At 42.7% G+C, this 21547-nt stretch overlaps 1 protein-coding gene across 19 annotated transcripts in view; it reads left to right on the top strand.

The window, feature by feature from the left end:
• The window catches only part of CHD8 (chromodomain helicase DNA binding protein 8), a 67990-nt gene that overhangs the window by 1798 nt on the left and 44645 nt on the right, over positions 1-21547 (top strand). For 4 of the 19 annotated variants that reach the window (XM_065547452.2, XM_065547451.2, XM_065547447.2 and 1 more), the window contains exon 1: positions 17290-17341. The exons of 8 other annotated variants lie outside the window; for them this stretch is intronic. The gene's annotated coding sequence lies outside the window, so the exon portion shown is untranslated. Of the gene's footprint in view, positions 1-17289; positions 17342-17483; positions 17635-21547 lie in introns of those variants that run through there. 7 more of the 19 variants (XM_065547450.2, XM_065547448.2, XM_065547445.2 and 4 more) reach the window with 3 other exon arrangements.

Genomic DNA, 21547 nt, shown 5'->3' with positions numbered 1-21547 from the left:
TGGAACAATGTATGAGTACTTGAACAGTTTTTGTATTCTCCATGTTTGATCTGTCCTGTGCATCTGCTCTTTTGATTTTGTCAGTTTTCCTTTTTTTGAGACAGAGTCTTGCTCTGTCACCCAGGCTGGAGTGCAATGGCACGATCTGGGCTCACTGCAACCTCTGCCTCCCAGGTTCCAGCAGTTCTCCTGCCTCAGCCTCCCGAGTATCTGGGATTACAGGTGCTTGCCACCACGCTTGGCTAATTTTTTTTTTTTTTTTTTAGTAGAGACGGGGTTTCACCGTATTGGCCAGGTTGGTCTTGAACTTCTGACCTTGTGTTCCTCCTGCCTCGGACTCCCGAAGTGCTGTGATTACAGGCATGAGCCACTTTTCTAAGCAAAACTACCACATAAGATTAATTTGTGGGTGTCAAAACAGTGCTTGCTTACTGAAGAAATAAGATTTGGTATTCTCATCTGTGAAAGGACTGTAACATTCAGATGAATATTAAATATTTTAGTGAGCTGTTTGTCTACAGCTCTGAAAGAGTTAAGCTATGTTCTGAGCTTACATCCAGCCTCATACTTGTGAGGAAAACAGAAGACAAACATTTCTCTGAGTCTCCACTTTCATCTCTAGAAGTCACTCTACTTCTGGAGTTGCATTTGAGCAAGTCCTTGATCTGCAGGTCTTTGCATGACCTGTCCTTACATTACTGTGACCATTGTGGTATAATATTTACTATTTTACCTTTAGCATTTGATTCATTGATAGACTATCATGTTTCTTATCTCACTTTAACTATTTATATTCCCTCTTTCATCATCTATGATCTTTTATTCTTTTGCCTCTCCAAGTTGGTGATCTTTTCATCTTCCTGTGATTTTTTGCACTTTTCTTTTTGCTTAATTCGCTGACATTGTACGTTTTTGCTTCTGTTTAACTGAAACCTTTTAGGGAATGTAAAGGGACCCTAATGTTCAAGATGTGGTCTTTCTTTGGTACCTAGTACCCAAATGAGAGTTGTGTTTCTTTCTTAAGGGACGGGGGTCTTTGCCATCTTGCCCTGGCTGGTCTTGAACTCCGCGGCCCAAGTGATGCTCCCACCTTGGCCTCCCGAAGTGCTGGGATTACATGTGTGAGCCACCACACCCAGCCTGACAGTTGTATTTCTTTTCTTTTTTTTTTTTTTTTTTTTTGAGACAGAGTCTCTCTCTGTCACCCAGGCTGGAATGCAGTGGTGCTATCTCTGCTCACTGCAAGCTCTGCTTCCCAGGTTCAAGTGATTCTTCTTTCTCAGCCTCCCGAGTAGCTGGGACTACAGGCGTGCACCACCACACCCGGTTAATTTCTGTATTTTTAGTAGAGACAGGGTTTCACCATATTAGCCAGGCTGGTCTTTAACTCCTGACCTCGTGATCGGCCTGTCTCAGCTACCCAAAGTGCTGGGATTACAGGTGTGAGCCACTGTGCCCGGCTGACAGTTGTATTTCCATGTAATGAAGTTGTTGTATGAAGTTGTTTTTTTTGTTGTTGTTGTTGTTTTTTTGAGATGAGTCTCACTATGTCACCCAGGCTGTAGTGCAGTGGCGTGATTTCGACTCACTGCAACCTCTGCCTCCTGGGTTCAAGTGGTAGCTGGGGTTACAGGCATGTGCCACCATGCCTGGCTAATTTTTTGTATTTTTAGTAGAGACAGGGTTTCACCATGTTGGCCAGGCTGGTCTCAAACTCCTGACCTCAGGCTGATCTGCCTGCCTCAGCCTCCCAAAGTGCTAGGATTACAAGCGTGAGCCACCACACCTGGCCTGAAGTTTTCTTTTACCTGAAGTTTATTTAACATTTATTGCATTCTGGCTGGGTGTGGTGGCTCACGCCTGTAATCCCAGCACTTTGGGAGGCCAAGGTGGGCATCCTAGCCAACATGGTGAAACCCCGTCTCTACTGAAAAAAATACAAAAATTAGCTGGGTGTGGTGGTGCGGTCCTGTAGGCCCAGCTACTCTGGAGGCTGAGGCAGGAGAATCGCTTGAACCAGGGAGGCAGAGATGGCAGTGAGCTGAGATCGCACCACTGCACTGTAGCCAAGAGAGACTCTGTCTCAAAACAACAACAAAACATTTACTGCATTCTAGATTTTGTCTTGGATAACCTTTTTCTCCTTTAATCTCTCAGTTTTGTGTGTGAGTAAACTTTAAATGAAACTTAAAAGTTTTTATTGTATTTGTATTGTAAAATAAGTCCACCTCTTTGTAGTTACTTAATGTTTTACATTTTTTTTTTTTTTTTTTTTTTTTTGAGACGGAGTCTCGCTCTGCCGCCCAGGCTGGAGTGCAGTGGCCGGATCTCAGCTCACTGCAAGCTCCGCCTCCCGGGTTTACGCCATTCTCCTGCCTCAGCCTCCCGAGTAGCTGGGACTACAGGTGCCCGCCACCTCGCCCGGCTAGTTTTTTGTATTTTTTAGTAGAGACGGGGTTTCACCGTGTTAGCCAGGATGGTCTCGATCTCCTGACCTCGTGATCCGCCCGTCTCGGCCTCCCAAAGTGCTGGGATTACAGGCTTGAGCCACCGCGCCCGGCCTACGTTTTACATTTAAACTACAAAGTATCTTAATCTCCGAGGTTTCTCATTAAGCTGTTCTCTAGGTAACATTTCTTTTGCCCTTTTATTATCAATTATATAGTTTCCATCCTTCACTAGGCCCTTAGTTTGTTAATGTAACATGAAGCAAAATGGTCAACTTCAAAATATCTTATTTGCTGCCTTCAGGTTGCAGCAGGAGACTTAAAGCATGTAATTTCTACCCATTAACTGTATGGTGCAAAATAATAAAAATTCCAGCAGGCATAGATAGAAATTAGCCTGGCATAGATAATTACTTTTTTTTTTTTTTTTTTTTGAGACCAAGTCTCACTCTGTTGCCCAGGCTGGAGTGCAATGGGGCGATCTTGGCTCACCACAACCTCCGCCTCCCAGGTTCAAGTGACTCTCCTGCCTCAGCCTCCTGAGTAGCTGGGACTATAGGTATGTGCCACCATGCCTGGCTAATTTTTTGTGTTTTTAGTAGAAACGGGGTTTCACTATGTTGGCCAGGCTGGTCTCAAACTCCTGGGCTCAAGCTATCCTCCTGCTTCTGCCTCCCCAAGAGCTGGGATTCTAGGCGTGAGCTACCGCGCCTGGTTGATAATTACTTTTACATTAGTCTTCAGCAGGGAGAGATCCAGGAATATATTTTAAGCAGTGGAGCAGTGTAGGGATCTTAGACAACATTCTAGCCTCTTCAAATTCAGATTCTCCTGTAGTATATTCTCAGTAGTTTGTTTGGAAAGAGCTTTCAGAACTATGATTTACTGTTATGTGTAATTATTAAGAGTTGACCTTGTCATTTTAAGAAGTGAAATATCCCTGATTTTCTTTCCTTTGTATATTAATAATATGTCCATAGATGTTTATTGTATATGACTTCATTTTATTTGTTTATTTCATTTTAAAAAGATAATTAAATAGCATGCTACTGAAATTACCAGATAATTTACCAGGACTGTGCTTCATTGCTCCCTTGTATGTTAGCACCTTAAATGTGATAGTGCCAATCCTTTTTTTTTTTTTTTTTTTTGACACGGAGTCTCGCTCTGTCGCCCAGGCTGGAGTGCAGTGGCCGGATCTCAGCTCACTGCAAGCTCCGCCTCCCGGGTTCACGCCATTCTCCTGCCTCAGCCTCCCGAGTAGCTGGGACTACAGGCGCCCGCCACCTCGCCCGGCTAGTTTTTTTTGTATTTTTTAGTAGAGACGGGGTTTCACCGTGTTAGCCAGGATGGTCTCGATCTCCTGACCTCGTGATCCGCCCGTCTCGGCCTCCCAAAGTGCTGGGATTACAGGCTTGAGCCACCGCGCCCGGCCAATAGTGCCAATCCTTTGGGTAGTGTCTCAATATTCCAGTGATTAGTAATTTCCTAATAACACCTTTTTGTTTTCAGAGTCTGTAATTCTTCTAAGACTATGTCAGTAGCTTTCCAATATAGGATATATAGTAACTGAATTTTTAATTGTATTTGAGAGAAGGATACTCAACAGCTATAAGGTCTTACACATTTTTTTTCTGTTTTTGCTTTGTTTGTTTTTGTTTTTTTTAAGAGACAGAATCTTGCTCTGTTTGTTATGTAGGCTGGAGTGCAGTGGTGCAATTATATAGCTCACTGCAACCTCAAACTTTTTGGCCCAAGTAGTCCTCCTGTCTCAGCCTCCCAAGTAGCTGGGGTTATAGGCCGGCCCATATCACAGTGCTCAGCTGAGAGTTGTAAAATGTTTAAGGTTTCTCAAATTGTCTCTTGTGTTATTACAGAAACCTTTGGAATTTCCTGCTTTCTTTTTTTCTTCCACTACATACTTTGGGGATGCACTATATCTTTGGGGATTATTTCTTTGGGACATGGTTATTTAGAACAACATTGTCATATTAGTGATATGGGAATTTCTTTTGGTTAGTTCTAGAAGAAACCAATGATTTCTATAGTTTGGCTGCCTATTTAGATAGACCCAAATCATAACAGAATTTCGTGTATGAAACATGATTTTATCAGATACACATATATCTAAGTAAACAGCATGAATAGTAAGGTGTTTCTGGATTTTTGAATTTTTTCATCTTTTTTTTTTTCATTTTCTATTGCTGCTGCACCAATTAGTGGGTTTTTGAATAGGGGCTAGCAAGTTACATGAACATTGAACTTTTACTCAGTATTTTTCATTTCTTCTACTCAGTACCCAGTCATTCTTGTTTTTCCCCCCTTTCTGGGTGTGGGGCACATTAGTCAGTTCTTCCTTAATTTGCATGTCAATTCTCCTATAAAATGTAGTGCTTTTGTGTGTTTTACAAATAGGACTGCTGTTGGGACCTTTTTTAAATGAAATTTTAAATATATAGTATAGCAATGGTTACTTCTTTTCACTACGCTCCTGAAAGTCATGGGAGTCAAAAACTAAATAAGCTGGATCTGGGCATGTGAACTGCCAAGGGACAGTCTAGTCATTTGGAAACTGAAAGTTACCACAAGCAGGTATTGTGAAGTAAATGGAATACTTAAGAAATAGACACTGACATATTCCTACAAACATAAAAGTGATTAGTTGAATTACCTGGGATGTGACTCTAGATCACAAGTGCTGGTTGAAATCTGTTTCATGATTATGATGTTAAAGACTTGTGCTGCTTTCTCAGCACGGTAGTACTGGAGTGCTTTCATCCTGCCCAGCAGTCCTGCCATATAATTGTGAAACTTTTACATCTATTTCGGTATCCCTCCATTCTGCCTAACAGATCAGCTCTGCCAAGTCTCTGAGGAGTAATTTTGCTTTGAGAGAAGCCTTCAGTGGTACTGTTTAAAAATATTGGATGGAGAATAATAAATTCCTTTTTATTTGCCTGCTATGTGCCAAGCATTGTATGTTATCTTTTAATTTTTAGAATAACTCTGAAATGTATGTGGTGCTAGTTTCATTTTACAGGGAAAATAAAAAAAGACTGTGAGGTTAGGTAACACAACCAAGGGTAAGAGGAACTCTGGTCTGACTTCAAAGCCCCATTTATTATCCAGCCTCCCTCTTTTTAATTTATTTAATTAATTAATTAATTTATTTATTTTGAGACGGAGTCTTGCTCTGTCGCCCAGGCTGGAGTGCAGTGGTGCGATCTCGTCTCACTGCAAGCTCCGCCTCCGGGGTTCCCACCGTTGTCCTGCCTCGGCCTCCCGAGTAGTGGGAGGTGGCGCCCGTCACCACTCCCGGCTAATTTTTTGTATTTTTAGTAGAAAGAGGGTTTCACCATGTTAGCCAGGATGGTCTCAATCTCCTGACCTCGTGATCCGCCCGCCTCGGCCCCCCAAAGTACTGGGATTGCATTCGTGAGCCACCGCGCCTGGCCCAGCCTCCCTCCTTTTAAAAATTCAGTGCTGGGCCAGGCGCGGTAGCTCACGCCTGTAATCCCCGCACTTTGGGAGGCCGAGGCAGGCGGATCATGAGGTCAGGAGTTTGAGACCAGCCGTACCAACATGGTGAAACCCCCGTCTCTACTAAAAATTAAAAAAAAAAAAAAATTAGCTGGGGGTAGTGGCGCGCCTGTAGTCCCAGCTACTCAGGAGGCTGAGGCAGGAGAATCGCTTGAATCTGGGAGGCGGAGCTTTCAGTGAGCTGTGATTGAGCCACTGCACTCCAGCCTGGGCGACTGAGTGAGACTACATCTCAAAAAACAAAACAAAACAAAACAAAACCAAAGTTCAGTGCTGACCCCTGTGTGCAAACTGTCTTTGACCAGAACACTAGACAGGTAGGTAGGTATTCAGTAGCTTGTTAAAGCTATGCCTTTAGCAATTGTAGAACCTTGAGAATGTAAGATTTATTTTTGTCTTTGTATCTCTGTTAAAAGGGAAAAGAATAAATAGTTTGTTTCTTTTATTTAACTTAGTTATTTTGAAGATAAGATTATGTGAAATATTTTAAGCTGTACAGGGGAAAATGACTTGGTCAGTCTTGCATGTAACTCACTTTTTTAGCCAATGCAAGTCAGTTTAGCCCATTAAAATTTCATGAATCCCATGTCACTGGGGTCAGTTTTTAGGCACAAGTCTGATAATAACAGTGCTTTATGATGTTTCTCCTCCCACACATACTCTTTTAGCATAATTATTGCAGTGAAAACAATTCCTTATAGTCTCTGGTTGAATTAAGTAAATATTTATATTTTTCTATTAGGCTGAACACATTTATGTGTACTTGGCTCAGTTAAAATAGGGCATGCAGGAATGCATGTGGGGGAGCATGAAGAGGACAGGAATCTGTTACCTAAATTAATATATATTGTTACTATGTTGGATACCCAAAAGTGGTAGTATAAGGTGAACATTGGCCCAGTTAGAGATTTCTCATCTAGAACACAGTATTATTTTCACCTTAGTGACCATGAGCCAGTGAAGAGCAGCTTCTCCAGATCTAGTCCAAACTTGACCTAAGTCTAATGTTCCTCAAAGATTAGGCTCTTATTTTCTGTCTTCAGACTTAGGCCAAAACTTGAGGATTTTACTGGGAAAAAAATCTGCAATGAGGTTGACTTAGAAAATAAGAAAAGAATCCGTGCTCTGTTTTTGAGTCATAAGGATATAGTGTCATCCGGCCGGGCGCAGTGGCTCACACCTGTAATCCTAGCAATTTGGGAGGCTGAGGCGGGTTAATCACCTGAGGTCAGGAGTTTGAGAGAAGCCTGACCAATATGGTTAAACCCCGTCTCTTCTAAAAATACAAAAATTAACCAGGCGTGGTGGTACGTGCCTGTAATCCCAGCTACTCAGGAGGCTGAAGTGGGAGAATCGCTTGAACCCTGGAGGGAGGAGGTTGCAGTGAGCCGAGATCGTGCTGCTGCATTCCAACCTGGGCAACAGAGGGAGACGCTGTCTCAAAAAAAAAAAAAAACATAGGATATAGTGTCATCCATTCACTTCTGACCACAGCTGGAATTGGTCACCATTGAGGCATTATAGTCCTAAACCTAATGGGGTAACTAACATTTCATTACTGTCAACAGCGAGTACCTCACTCTAAAAAACAGTCTTTTATATGTAGTGCCATACAACCCCTTTTGTTCTATGTAAAAGCTGTGTCTGCTACAGCTACTAAAAAGTGAAGGTGCTTGTGATTTTATGATACTTCTTCTGAATGTTTCTAGTAGGAAACTGCTACTGCCCTTTTGCTGTCATGCAGTCTGAGTGAGGGAAGCCATTGCTTTGGCCCAGAAACCTCTCTCCCACACACCTTCGACTAGAAGTTCAGTGCATTCCTTCAACAAAAATACATTGAATGCCCATTACCACCTGATAAGCAAAGGGAATACTGTAATGGACAAGCCATACGCAAGCCCTTACCCTTGTGGAACTTGCATTCTAATGGGGGAGAGGGAGTAGACGTCAAACAATTATATAATCAGTTATTCAATCTCTACAACAAAGGAGAAGTACTGGATGTTATAAAAGAATTTATAATGGGGCATGTAACCTAGAGCATAGTATAGTACAGTGGTTAAGAATGTGTCTTCTGGAGCTATACTGCCTAAATCTGAATCTGGTACCACTTTTCACTAGCTGTAGGATATTGGGCAAGGTATTATCTCTTTGTGCCTCAGTTTCTACATTTGTGAAATAGAGATAGTTATTTTGGTCTTGTTAAGAAAATTAAATAAGAGGCCAGGAGCTGTGGCTCACGCCAAAGTAATCCCAGTACTTTGGGAAGCTGAGGCCGGCCAATCACTTGAGGCCAGGAGTTCCAGACCAGCCTGGGCAACATGGCGGAACCCCGTCTCTACCAAAAATGCAAAACTAGCTGAGCATAGTGGCGTGTGCCTGTTGTCCCAGCTGCTTGGGAGGCTGAAGCAGAGGAATTGCTTGAGCCTGGAAGGCAGAGGTTGCAGTGAGCCGAGATGGTGCCACTGCCCTCCAGCTTGGGTGACAGAATGATACCCTGTCTCAAAAAAAAAAAAAAGAAAGAAAGAAAATTAAATATGTTAATACGTTTTCATTGCTTAGAAGAGTGCCTGGCATGTAATGTACATTCAACAATTTTAGCTGTTACTAGTTTGGGAAATCAAGGAAAACTGTTTTCTTTTCTTTTCTTTTCTTTTTTTTTTTTTGAGACGGAATCTCACTGTGTTACCCAGGCTGGAGTGCAGTGGCATGATCTTGGCTCACTGCAACCTCTGCTGCCCGGGTTCAAGCAATTCTCCTGCCTCAGCCTCCCGAGTAGCTGGGATTACAGGTGCCTGCCACCGCACCTGGCTAATTTTTGTAGTTTTAGTAGAGACGTGATTTCACCATCTTTTTTTTGAGAAGGAGTCTAGCTCTGTTGCCGGGCTGGAGTGCAGTGGCGTGATCTCGGCTCACTGCAACCTCCACCTCGCAGGTTCAAGTGATTCTCCTACCTCAGCATCCCGAGTAGCTGGGATTACAGGTGCCTGCCACCACGCCCAGCTAATTTTTGTATTTTTAGTAGAGACGGAGTTTCACCATCTTGGCCAGGCTGGTCTCAAACTCCTGACCTCGTGATCCACCCGCCTTGGCCTCCCAAAGTGATGGGATTACAGGTGTGAGCCACTGCGCCCAGCTCACTTTTTTTTTTTTTTTTTTTTTTTTTGAGACCAAATCCCGCTCTGTCGCCCAGGCTGGAGTGCAGTGGCACGATTTTGACTCACCGCAACCTCTGCCTCCCAGGTTCAAGCAATTCTCCCACCTCAGCCTCCCGGGTAGCTGGGATTACAGGCGCACACCACCACGCTTGGCTAATTTTTTTTTAAAATTGTTTTTAGTAGAGATGAGGTTTCGCCATATTGTCCAGGCTGGTCTTGAACTCGTGACCTCAGGTGATCCACCTGCCTCAGTCTCCAAAGTGCTGGGATTACGGATGTGAGCCACCACACCCGGCCAGGGTTTCACCATCTTGACCAGGCAGGTCTTGCATCCCTGACCTTATGATCCACCCGCCTCGGCCTCCCGAAGTGCTGGTATTGCAGGCGTGAGCCACTGCACCTGGCCCAACTTTTTGTTGAAATAAGCTCTGAAGGATAAATAAGAATTAAAGTGGAAGAATGGAAGAGAACCAGTTAGAAGGTAATTGCAATAGTCCAGGGAAACGAAGATGGTAAATTGAGCCATCTTTTGAGCCAAAGGGTAATAAAGGCAGAAGTAGATGGATTTGAGGGATATTTAGGAGGTAAAGATGGGAATTTAAAATATTGGGTACGGGTAGTAAGGTAGGTTTCTGGTCTGTGCAACCATGACTGGATAGGAGATGCTGGAGAATGATTACCAGTTTGTGTATGTGCACATGTGGTGGGATGAGGATGGGGGAACTGGAGAGTCTACCAAGAAAAACTATGGAGTAAGCAGAGGGATATACAGATCTAGAGTTCAAAGGTGACATCTTGCCCAGAGATGTGAGAGACATAAGCATATAATTTATTGAAGAAAATAATAATAATTGAGGTGATGTATTGGAATTAGACATCCGTGAAAAAGGAAGTATAGAATGAAAAGAAGGCCTAGGACCAAAGTGAACTTCAATTAAGGGGTGGTATAGGAAAAAAGTAGCAAATAAATGGTTTAAAAAAAAAAACAGTGGTTACATAGATTGAAGGAAAACTTGAAAAGTGTGGTGTCCTGTAAGCCATGGGAAAAAAATACATTTGAGGGTGGGAGTAGTGTTTTTGCAATTTTTATGACCCTTCCTTGGATCCTTTAGAGTGTGAGGTCTCACCACTCAAAATTGGATACTAGTGACATAGAACATCTAGAACAGGCTTAGGCTGACCAAAGCCATTTAGTTGAACATGATCTTCAGACTCTAGAATCTAGAATGTAGCTATTCCTGTTCACCTTAAATTAGATTTAATATAAAGGGAGAGAGAGCTAGAGTGTGCACTCAAGCTCATAGGTGTTAGCCAACTGAAGCTAAACTATTTTGGAGGCCATTAATCTAGGTAGTGATCCTCTCTCAGGCTGATTACTATATGCTAGGTACAGATATTGGCAAAAACAACTTCTTTTCCAATTTATCCAACATTTGTCGAGTACCTACTAGGACTTAGCAGTTATGTGTCAGGTACTGTGCCTGTTGTTTCATTAATCCTCATAAATGTCCCTGTAACTTAATACTGTTATCTACTTTATGTAGAGGAATGAGCTAGACTCAGAAAAGTTAATTTTCTTGATGGGACAGAAATTTGAACCCAGGTCCCTTGGACTTCAAAGCTCATTATTCCATGTACAAATGTAAGTAAAATATAAAGTAAAAGATAATTATCCTAAAAGAGGACTACACACAATGCTATGAAAACTCACATGGACAGATTACTTCTGGTTTGACAGTGGAAAGTAGGTATCAGAAAGGCTTTCAATTATTACATCCAGTGGACATTTTAAAGTTCTTATATTGTTGGACATTTTTGCTTTGTTTGATGTAATTGATCACTCTTCCCCTGCAAATCTCTACTCTCTGCTTCTATGACACTGCACTCTCTTGTTTCTCTAGCTGTTTTTTCCCTACCTTCTTAAGAAGGCATTATTCTGATTCTTAATTTCTGATGTTTTCCTGGGTTCCTCCTCAGCTTTTCTCACCCCACTAAAAATCTCAGTTGGGTCTCCAGCTAAGTGTTTTCTTTCTTTTTCTTTTTATTTATTTATTTATTTATTTTTTTGAGATGGAGTCTCACACTGTCGCCCAGGCTGGACTGCAGTGGCGCAATCTCGACTCACTGCAAGCTCCACCTCCCGGGTTCACGCCATTCTCCTGCCTCAGCCTCCTGAGTAACTGGGACTACAGGCGCCCGCCACCACGCCTGGCTAATTTTTTCTATTTTTAGTAGAGATGGCGTTTCACTGTGTTAGCCAGGATGATCACAATCTCCTGACCTCGTGATCCGCCCACCTCAGTCTCCCAAAGGGCTGGGATTACAGGCGTGAGCCACCGCGCCCGGCTTAGCTAAGTGTTTTCTTTATCCTGCATAGTGTTTAGTTTTCTTAAAAAAATAGTTATTTACAGTCAAAACCTAAAAGATTTTACGTAAAACTCTACATTTCTGGCTTTTGGAAAATCTGAAGTTTTCTTTCAACCTTGGATACGTGTTTCCATTTGGCAGGACTTAATTAGAGGTGAATTGCAGCTACATTCTTTGGAATGGATATGGGTTCTCCAGTTCTTCACAGACATTAACATTCTCGTCTCTCCCAACAATATTTGTGCAGTTGTTCTCTTTCTTCCTTTCTTTCCTTTCTCCCCTCTCCTCCCCTCGCCGCTCCTCTCCTCTCCTCCCTTCTCCTCCCCTCTCTCTTTTCTCCTTTCTGATAGGGTCTGTCACCCAGGCTAGAATGCAGTGTCATGAACTTGGCTCACTGCAGCCTTAAGCAATCCTCCCACCTTAGCCTCCCAAGTAGCTGAGACCACAGCATGTGCCACCATGCCTGGTTCATTTTTTTTTAAATTTTGTTTTGAGACAGGGTCAGACTCTGTTGCCCAGGCTAAAGTACAGTGGCACAGTCTTGACTCACTGCAACCTCAGCTCCCCGGGCTCAGGCAATCCTCCTGCCTCAGCCCTCAAAACAGCTGGGTCTATAGGCCTGTGTCACACACCTGGCTAATTTTTGTATTTTTTGTAGAGACAGGGTTTCGCCATGTTGCCCAGGCTGGTCTTGAACCCTTGGGCTTAAGCAATCCGCCTGCCTCCACCTCCCAGTGCTGGGATTACAGGCATGAGCCACTGCACCCGCCCTAATTAAAAACAATTTTTTTTTTTTTGTAGAAATAGTGTCCCTTTGTTACCCAGGCTGATCTCAAACTCCTGGGCTCAAGCAATTCTCCAGCCTTGGCCTCCCAGCCTTGCAGTTTTTCTTATCCTTGGTCTGCTCTTCACATTCACTGGGTAATCTCCACTTTTACAGCTACCATTTAGTTGCTAATAACTATCAAAATCTATCTCCAAGCTGGACTTTTAGACTCATACATCGACCTCCTACTGAATGTCACTACTTAACATACTATAGGCAGCTCATTTTTGATATGGCTAAACTATTCCTCTTTCCCTCTGAACTCCAGGTTCTACTGATTTTTTATCCCCTAAGTGTTTCTGGCTTTGTCGTTTCCCTCCCATTATGATTTTTAAAACTTGATCTTAGCAAAAGGGCAATAAAAAATTCCATCACTATCTTTTGAATCGTATTGCTATAATTTAGGCCCTAATCATTGTGTTAGGATTCTTGGTTGCAAACAACAGGAATCATCTTTTGGCTAACTTTTTTTTTTTTTTTCTTTGAGCCCCGAGTACGTTTAACCATTGAGGGCCAGGAAACTGACTTTCTTTTGGCTAACTTAAGCAGAAAGAAAATTTATTGGAAGGATATTGAATGGCTCAAAAAAGTAATGGGAATGTTAGAGAACTTGGTTTAAAGAATGGTATGAAATCAAAGGAGGGAAGACCAAAGAGAAGGTCAAGGTCACCACTGACCAGTCTATATAGGATGTTACAGTTGGACTCTAGTGTCTGCCATTGCCAAATATTTTCTAACTGGTTGGTCCTGGGTCTTTGCATTACTCCTGCAAAGTCAAGACTTCCCCAGCAGGAGTATCCACTTCAAGTAGCCTAGGTCATGTGCAGGCATACTTCTTCTTTGCTGGGAAGGGGAGGAGGTGATTGAGCCCTATCTCCCCAGGCTCCATGTGGGAAGATAAGATCCAGCTTTCCATGGAAAATATAGGAAGGGGCCTTTTGGTTGCTGAGCAGAAAAAAAAAAACCCAGCAAATATTCACTATACAACTCCTTTCTGGTCTCTTATAAGAGCCTCCTAACTGCTTCTGTGTCCTGTTTCCTCTCACCCCCTAAAGCCAGAATTAGCTAAACAACATGTAATTCTGATTACGTTATTCCATGTTTCAGTGGCTCCTAATCCACCTGTAAGAAAATGTCTTAAGGCCAGATGTGGTGGCTCAAGCCTGTAATCCCAGCACTTTGGGAGGCCGAGACGGGCGGATCACAAGGTCAGGAGATCAAGACCATCCTGGCTAACATGGTGAAACCCCGTCACTACTAAAAAATACAAAAAACTAGCCGGGCGAGGTGGTGGGCGCCTGTAGTCCCAGCTACTCGGGAGGCTGAGGCAGGAGAATGGCATAAACCCGGGAGGCGGAGCTTGCAGTGAGCTGAGATCCAGCCACTGCAGTCCAGCCTGGGCGACAGAGCGAGACTCCGTCTCAAAAAAAAAAAAAAGAAAAAAAAAAAGAAAATGCCTTAATATGTTATTCAAGGCTCTCCACGCTCTGGCCCTTACCTATCCCTTCAACTTCATCTCCATCCAGTTCCTTCTTTGCGATTTACACTTTAGCAAGGCTGAACTACAGAACTAGAGTTTCCTGTACATGTCTCATGCTGTTTCTCATTGCTATGCTTTGTTTTGCCTTCCCTCTTACTGTCCCTGTTGCCTGAATATCCCTTTCTTACAGCCCACCTTTCCCTTCCACTTGGTAACCTTTCTTCATTGTTTAAGAAACTACTTTCTTGGCTGGACGCAGTGGCTCACGCCTGTAATCCCAACGCTTTGGAAGGCTGAGGCGGGTGGAACACCTGAGGTCAGGAGTTCGAGACCAGCCTGGCCAACATGGTGAAACCTCATCTCTACTAAAAATACAGAAATTAGCTGGGCATGGTGGTGGACACCTGTAATTCCAGCTACTCAGGAGGCTGAGGCAGGAGAATCGCTTGAACCCAGGAGGCAGAGGTTGTGGTGAGCCAAGATCGTACCACTGCACTCCAGCCTAGGCAACAGAGTGAGACTCCTTCCCAAGAAAAAAAACCCGACAACATAAAAAAGAAACTACTAAGCCCCTGCTGGTCTTATTGAATGTATCACCTTGTATTATAATTGTTTTTATTTGTCACTATTGTCATACTGCCTACTCTTTACCAACTCTTCCCACATACATACACAAATGCACTCTTACTTACTGTGAGTTGAGGGTAGGGATTATGTCTTATTTGTTTTTGGATTCCTAATACTAGCAGATTACTTAGCATGTTACGTACTCAATACATATTGAAGTAATAAATTAAGAGGCATTTGATGTTGAACTTAGAGGATAGTAAGTAAGATTTTGGTAATGCAAAGAAAGAAAGATGTGTGTAATTTGAAGGCAGCAATATTAGGCTCAGATTAGAAAAAACAACAATAGTAATTTGTCTTTTTTTGGCTAGCAAGTATATGTAGACGAATAGTGGAAAATAAGACTGGAAAGATAAGATGTTGTCTTAAGTAATTGGGAGCCTTTGAAAATTTTCAAGCACGAGTCTGATTTGGCCATTCTGTGTTTTAGGATATTAATCTGGTTGCAGAATGGATTAGTAGGGTGAGTAGAGAGATTATTTATGAGGCTTTTCTCTTATACAAGCAACTACATAAGTAAGGGAGATGGCAGCAGAAATAGGAGTCAGATGTATGAATCCTAACTTCCACTTAGTTTCATAGTCAAACATTCAACTCTCTAAGCCTCAGTTTTCTCATTATACACTAAGAAGGTTGACAGAGTCTTTGGCAGCTCCAAAATCTTTGTTATATATTGTAAGAGAATAAGTGACACTTGGCAAATGATTGGATGGTGGCTACAGGGGGAAGTTATAGAGACTGTTGAGGTTTTGAGCCACAGTGAATGGGAAAACAGTGTTGCTGTTTACAGGAGTGGTAATTAGGTGTTTTTAGCGACAGTGGTAATGCTAGGATCTTTAAAAATAGGAGATCTAAAGCAAGTTGATTTACCTAATTTGTGTCCTTAGAGTATAAGAAAATAGGATTTCAATGTTGAGGATACTGTCAGAGAAAACTAATGATCAGGAGATAAGCCGCCCCCCCCCCCCTTTTTTTTTCTTTTTTGAGACATTGTCTCACTCTGTTGCTCAGGCTGGAGTGCATTGGCATGATCTTGGCTCACTGCTGGATTCAAGCAATCCTCGTGCCTCACCCTCCCCAGTAGCTGGGACTACACGTGGGTGCCACCACTCCCAGCCAGTTTTTGTATTTTTAATAGAGATGGGGTTTCACTATGTTGGCCAAGCTGATCTCAAACTCCTGGCCTCGAGTGATCTGCCCACCTTGGCCTCCCAAAATGCTGAGATTACAGGTGTGAGCCACTGCACCTGGCCTTTTTTTGCTCTTTTTTTTTTTTGGAGACAGAGTCTCACTCTGTCACCAGGCTGGAGTGCAGTGGCATGATCTCGGCTCACTGCAACCTCTGCCTCCTGGGTTCAAGTGACTCTCCTGCCTCAGCTTCCCAAGCAGCTGGGACTACAGGCGAATGCCACCACGCCCAGTAATTTCTGTATTTTTAGTAGAGATGGAGTTTCACCATGTTGACCAGGATGGTCTAGATCTCTTGATCTCGTGGTCTGCCCACCTCGCTCTCCCAAAGTGCTGGGATTACAGGTGTGAGCCACTGCGCCTGGCATCTTTCTTAATTTTTTTTTATTTTTTTTTAAAGAGACTAGGTCTTACTATAATGCCCAGGCTGGTCTCAAACTCCTGGGTACCAGCAATCTGCCCACCTCGGCCTCCCAAAGTGCTGGGATTGCAGGCATGAGCCACCACCACACCTGGCCAAACTGCTCTTTTTAATAACAGTGTACTTACTGGGCGTGATGGCTTACGCCTGTAATCCCAGCACTTTGGGAGGCTGGGGTGGGTGGATCACTTGAGGTCAGGAGTTCGAGACCAGCCTAGCCAACATAGTGAAACCCTGTCTCTACTAAAAATACAAAAATTAGCTGGGTGTGGTGGCAGGCGCCTGTAATCCCAGCTACTCGGGAGGCTGAGGCAAGAGAATCGCTTGAACATGGGAGGTGGAGGTTGCAGTGAGCCAAGATTGCACCACTACACTCCAGCCTGGGCAACAGAGTGAGGCTCTGTCTCAAAAAAGAAAAAAAAAAAAGTTTGGTGGATTTAAGCTTGCACACCATCATTCTGGGGTTGACTAGTCTCACTGGGAACTAGAGTGATTTCAAGTGACATCGCAAAGTGGACACTGATTAAAAGGTCAAATGGGCTGAGTTTCAAGAAATGGGAGAACAGGAAACCGAGTTTAGAGGGTAAGGAGTGTTTGTTTCGAGGGGGCTAAGGTTTGGGAATTGTTAGAGGGCCCCAGGAATTACTGTCTAAAAAGTCATATTGGTATCGAAGGGTCGGAGTGTCAAAAATGCGGCAGCCTTATGTGTTGTGGCAGAAAGAGTGCTTTAAAAGGCCCCATATTCCAACTGGGCTGACTCCCACGATGGAGGGAAGAAGATTTGGCCCCTTTCATTAGGTAGTGGGATACAGTGTAGTCACTACAGGAGAGGGGTTGACAGGGCTGCTGGAAGGCCGGGGATTCAGAGGGAGGCGGAGCTGGCCTAGCGCGGAACCCTCCCTCCCAAGTTTATACTCTTTAGGGTGAAGAATACAGTGTGGATGGTAGGGAATTTAATCCCCAGGACTGGTTTCGCGTACTATGAGACTGTTCCTCTGGCCAGCCCCTTTTTTTCAAGCAAGCTGCAGGCTTCGCCTCGGCCCTAGAAACCGGATAGGCCTCTCCGTGCGCTCTCAACCTAACCTGCGGAGGAGGGGGAAGGGAGCTCCTCGTAGTCCCGCCCTTTGCGTTGCTTTGCGTCTTCTCGCCTTTGGTGACTGGCAGTGCACTCTAGCCAATGATGGCGCGGGGCGGGCAGGAGCATCAAGTTAGGTTGCACAGGAGGAGGGGGAACTGGTGCTGGAGAGACAGGGAGAGGGGCGAACCGGCCCCCCACAGCCGCTGCAGGTAAAGCCACTTCTCTCCTCCACTGGGGTGAGGCACGGCTCCTTTTCTCCTTCAGGGCTTGTCGGGCTTCTCAGCCTGCAGCTTCCGCCCTAACATTGCTCCTACCCCGGGCATCCACACCCCCCACCCCCCGCATCTTCCCGTCTTGGCCATCCCCACCCTGGAGGGCACCCCCGCTAGCTCCTTACCTCAAGTGCATGTACCTAATTTCCATTTTGGGGTCTCCAGTTACCAGAAATCTTCCGCCTCTGCTCTATGGACCTTACTGGCACCAACCCCGGCAGTATGAGCAGGTAATGTACCCGGGTCCCCCCCACCCCCACCCCAGTCGCGTTTTCTTCTCCATCAACCCCTCACTTCCTCACCTCGCCCTTTCCCTTTTTTCATTTGAGTACAGAGTCTCTGTAGTTTCTTCTTTACTCCCTGAAAATACATGTCTTTAGCTTTCGTAGTTGTCTATTTTGCTTTTCCGATTTATTAACAAGGTCTTACTTTACCAGCCTTATTTTCCCCCAAATGACCATACCCTTGATTGAGGTGTGAGTGCTTTCTCTTTCAGTAATTGGAAAACAAAAACAGAGTAGCCACACATTTGGCAGTGAGAATGGTGAAGATAGAGAAAATGGCCTAGGATCTTGATCTACTTAGGAAATCTGAGTGGCTCCAATTTGGTCCTATGTCTTTCCATCCTGATCCTTTACTGACCCTAAATTGTGATTGCATTCACTTTGGGTGTTTATTTTTCATTTCTGTATAAGATTTGAGACCCTTAGTGTCTCACAAATGTCTTCATGGTACAGTTTTAAAATACTTTCCTTTTAAAATTATGTTGGTGATTTTCATTTTAGCCGTTTGGATTATTTTATTTTCAAGATATTTCTCATTTAAATTAAGCTGCTTCTACCCATCTTATGTTTCAGTAACATGTACTTATGTCTCTCTGCAACTGATCTTGAAAGGATACAGTTTCCAACAACAAGATTTATACTTTGAAGTAAATAAAATAGTTTATTCTTTTCCGAACCTTTGAGCAGCTAGAGGTTAAGTGGTCATGAGTGGTACTTTCTAAAAGTGCACATTACAGAAAGAGGTCAGCATTGCTCAATACTGCATTCGTTCATTGTCTTCTAAGAGGTTGTCACTACAGAGAAATCTATAAGTGGGCAATAGATATCTGTAGCTCATTTTACATAATTTTATCTATTAGATGACTGAACTAATCTCTTCTAGTGTTTCTCATCCCTCATAAACAGTAAATTATGATAAACTCCTTTTGAGAGGCTATAGGAAATCTTATCCCATCCCAAAGATATTGGTAACTCTGCCAAGCCAGGAATGTTTCTTTCTCTGCCCCCTACTCCTCACATGTGTCTTTTACAGATCTTCACTGGCCAAGAAGGCTTTATCCAGTGTTAATAAATATAAATAGCCTAAACAATGAGATGTAGTTTTTTCACTTGATAAATATAAAATTATAATGCTGAATGCACCTTTAAGAACTGCACATTTATCTCCACCCTCAGTTTCCACAAGCCCTTCTTAAGGACCTTAGTCTCCATCCCCTGGTTGAGAATCACTGCTTTGTTGAAAGGTATGGACAGATCGAGATGGAAAAATATAGGGTAGAATTAAAACAAAATACTTTCTTATAGGACAGGCAGTTTATTATAGAAATGGGCAAGGTTGAGGAATAATGTAGAATAAGAATGAGAGACTTGGGACTCTAGATTTCCAAAAAAAATCAAGAACTGTATTAAAGGTGGTAAAGCTGCAGAAGAACATCAGTTTACCTGTCTCAAGGGGAAGCAGTAGTTTCACCTTCAAGAAGGAGATAAAATGAAGGGCTATGCTGGCATATATAATAAAGTATTTTTCTACAGGTTATTGGTTTGTTATTTGGCGATTCTAGATAGATGGCCTTGGATTTTAACCTTAACTGACTAGTTTGTTACTTTTCCCTTCCACTGCCATTCCTCACCCCCAACATGCCCTCCAAGATTTCTGTCATGATTCTGGTCATTAGTTTGTAATTATGGAAAGTGACTAAGTACGACCACTAAATTTTGTCTTTTCTTTTGAGCACATACATGTGTTTCTCTTTTGGGGGAATGGTGCGCCAAGACTTGCTTTTCATTCTTAATGTGATAAAAGTTGGTATGACTTATTTATCTAGGCAGTTACTTTGCCTTGAAACCCACTTAACATCTGTTCATTTTTGCTACTAGGGTTTGAATCAAGGAAAGAGAATTCATGAGATGGATGAGAGGATTCATGAGATGGATGAGCTTGGTAGAATAAATAAGCCATTTGTGGATATAGCCAGAGTAACCCACAAATAGTAGTAGAAGGAGGATTAAAAAAAGTTAGATGTATGTTGGGAGAAGGTTTAATCTTGTAAGACTCAAGGACAGTTTAAAGATGGGAGCTAGAAAAGAAGTAGGAGACTAGGATAAAAATATGAGATGAATTGGGTCAGTATAGGTGAGATGATGGGACTGAGAAGTAATGATACTTGGTGGCAAGGTTTTTAAATTATTAGGCATAGACCGAAGTAGGAGAAGCAGAAATTTGGTTCGAAAATTGGGAAGGGAGAGATAAATGATAATGCATTGATCTTTAAAAAGCTTATACTAAGTAATATGGGGGTAAGGAGATTCATCAGAAACCATTAGCCTCGTTTCTCCTATTTAAAAAAAAAAATCTAGGCCTAAAATTGGATCATTATGGGGGAAAGGAAGAGCATTAGAATTAACAAATAGCAAGGAATCATGGAAGTAACAAAATACTCCGTGGAAAAAGGAGCAGGCTATAAACTATTTGCAACATAAACTTCTATTTAGTAGAAACTTTCGGTGTGGTGGCTCAGGCCTATAATCCCAGCACTTTGGGATGCTGAGGTGGATGGATCACCTGAGGTCGGGAGTTTGAGACCAGCCTGACCAACATGGAGAAAATCTGTCTCTACTAAAAATACAAAATTAGCCGAGCGTGGTGACGCAGGCCTGTAATCCCACCTATTCGGGAGGCTGAGGCAGGAGAATCGCTTGAACCCAGGAGGTGGAGGTTGCGGTGAACTGAGATCGCACCATTGCACTCCATCCTGGGCAACAGGAGCGAAACTCTGTCTTGAAAAAAAAAAGAAAAGAAACTTTCACTGTTGTTTTTATATTACTCTTAGCTGTAGATACTTTAACTTCTGATGGTGAATAGAGAATGAAAGATAATTGGTGCCAAAGTAGGTATACTGGAAAAAAGTTGATGATAATGGGGAGGAAATTTATTAATATCAAGTTATTGAGTAGGTTTTCTTTAAATCAGGAAACATTCATAACTTTTCCGATTGCCATTTTGAGTAATTTGGAGGCAAATATTAGATATGAGAGGCTGGAATGAGCTGATGGAATAGCCTAGCCAGGAATGGGAGATGGTATGGATCTTGGGTTGAGATATGAAAAGTATACAATTACTAAAGCAAGGAAGATGTTGTTTAACATTGTTGGAGCTACCATGTATACTTTGTAATTTTGACTCATGTGTTTATTCTCTTTGTCTGTGTTGGAGTATCTGATCTATTAACCCATATTATATTGTTTTATAATGATAAGTGAGATGGGTTGGAAAGGAAAAAAACATAGCATGGGGGGTTTTATGGAAAAGTCTCCTTCAGTCAGGACTGTGTCCCTGAAATTTCTTATCTGGTGTCTTCTAAAAGTTAGGAGAAATGGTCTTACCAAGCAAGACTTTCCTGTATTGTCAAATATTGTCATCATATACAAAGAACAGATATTTCTTTTCCATATATTTGGGTTATATGGTGACATACTTCCCTGTCTTTGATAGCTTTTCCTTTTTCCACTGGTTTCATGAACTTAAAACCCTAGGCATGGATTTTGTAAACCTACTTTCAGCCATTCATAAGACATGTTTTCAAGATAGGAAGCTTTTTACCATCTCATGTTAGAATCAAAGAAGACCATTTAGTTTCTGTGAGGATCAAATGGTTTACTCCAGATAATGCAAGCAAGTATAATTCATTAACTGTTTTTTGATTAGCTACTATATGTGCTATGTCCTGCTGGTTCTTTAGGGATCCATAGACAAATAAGACATAGTCCCCATCATCCAAGAACTTTCTCCTAGAGAAAGAGGAGCTGGGCCATGGTACAGGGTTGTGGAGAGTGTACATTGCATACATTCATAACCAAC

This window comes from Macaca fascicularis, chromosome 7 (genome assembly GCF_037993035.2).
Source record: "Macaca fascicularis isolate 582-1 chromosome 7, T2T-MFA8v1.1".
NCBI lineage: Eukaryota > Metazoa > Chordata > Mammalia > Primates > Cercopithecidae > Macaca > Macaca fascicularis.
This window is presented reverse-complemented; position numbering and strand designations above follow the sequence as displayed.